At 34.1% G+C, this 1,144-nt stretch overlaps 2 long non-coding RNA genes across 2 annotated transcripts; one reads left to right on the forward strand and one right to left on the reverse strand.

Moving 5' to 3' along the window:
* The first annotated feature begins 2 nt into the window (after positions 1 to 2).
* Positions 3 to 666, forward strand: LOC109593488 (uncharacterized). The gene is made up of 6 exons (XR_002190988.1): positions 3 to 66; positions 118 to 200; positions 261 to 349; positions 398 to 471; positions 520 to 543; positions 593 to 666. It is a non-coding gene; the product is annotated as an uncharacterized LOC109593488 (long non-coding RNA).
* Positions 667 to 698: 32 nt separating this feature from the next.
* Positions 699 to 1,135, reverse strand: LOC109593487 (uncharacterized). Its single transcript, XR_002190987.1, has 2 exons — positions 923 to 1,135; positions 699 to 874 (listed from the first exon to the last, which is right to left on the reverse strand). It is a non-coding gene; the product is annotated as an uncharacterized LOC109593487 (long non-coding RNA).
* Positions 1,136 to 1,144: the final 9 nt, after the last annotated feature.

Below are 1,144 nucleotides of genomic sequence, written 5' to 3' on the forward strand. Positions count from 1 at the left end.
ATAGAGTATGGTTACAAACAAAACAAAGGAGAAACTTGAAACTTATGAAACATTAAAGAACGCAAAGTAAGAATGAACATAAATGAGGGCCGGAAAACTTAATATTCTGGATTATAGTAACACTTCTCCTTACACTAAACAATGGAATAAAAGACTCCAGCAACTGAGAAAGGAGCCTACACCACCAATTCAAAAAATCGGTAAACCATCAACAATTATATATAAACACATCACACACACACACTCATTGATTCTTACAGAGCATGAAGACTCTAATAATGTCATGCAACCTATTACATCTAATCTCTACATGAGGAAACTCCATCCTGATATAACAGCATCATGGAAGGTAGAAAGGAGCAGCATTATTTAGTGAATACATAACCAACTTCTATAGGTTGCACTGACAATAAAAGATAAACCACATCACACCATCACCAAGATTGAGAGACCAATGCCTGCCACTATATTGTAAGAATTAATAATAGAAACGTTACGTCTATCCTTATCTTTTCATAGCAATAGATACAGGGCCACAAGAAGGTAAGCAGCCATTAATGATACACTATTAAATTATTGTACCTTATTGCAGGCCCTATTCAGCCTATCCATGGTATTAATCACAACAATTATTAAACTGCTAAGTACTGAAAATTAAGCTCCTAATAGTCACTTAGAACTGTAGAATGGTGTGTAGATTACTGATAACCTTTTAGTTTTAATAAAAGAAAATTAATAGCATCAAAAAATTGTAAAGCTACACAAAAACAACAAGATTTTGGCACTTTTATTACTATTTAGAGTTCAAATTTCCTCAGGACATTCCTCCTCTTAGTGAACTCATCGCTTTTCTTGGCACTCACTTTCTTACCATCTTAAAAAAAAACAGAGAACATGAACTCAAGACATTCCATTGACTTACCAACCATACGTCCTAATCTCTCACTCTCATTCTCAATATAGGAATCTCCTTTCTCTTGGACTTTATTCATCACTTTAACATAATAGTCAGCCCTGATGAGGGAGGAAAAGAGAGATAGAGAGAGAGATGGGGATAGACATTACGTTTGTTGTTATTTGTTATGCAATCCTACAAGAGGTTGACTAAATCATAAATTCTAAGTATCAATATATGCAATAGGGT

The sequence above is a fragment of the Amphimedon queenslandica genome, unplaced genomic scaffold (assembly GCF_000090795.2).
Source record: "Amphimedon queenslandica unplaced genomic scaffold, v1.1 AMPQUscaffold_1317_Cont26671, whole genome shotgun sequence".
Taxonomy (NCBI): domain Eukaryota; kingdom Metazoa; phylum Porifera; class Demospongiae; order Haplosclerida; family Niphatidae; genus Amphimedon; species Amphimedon queenslandica.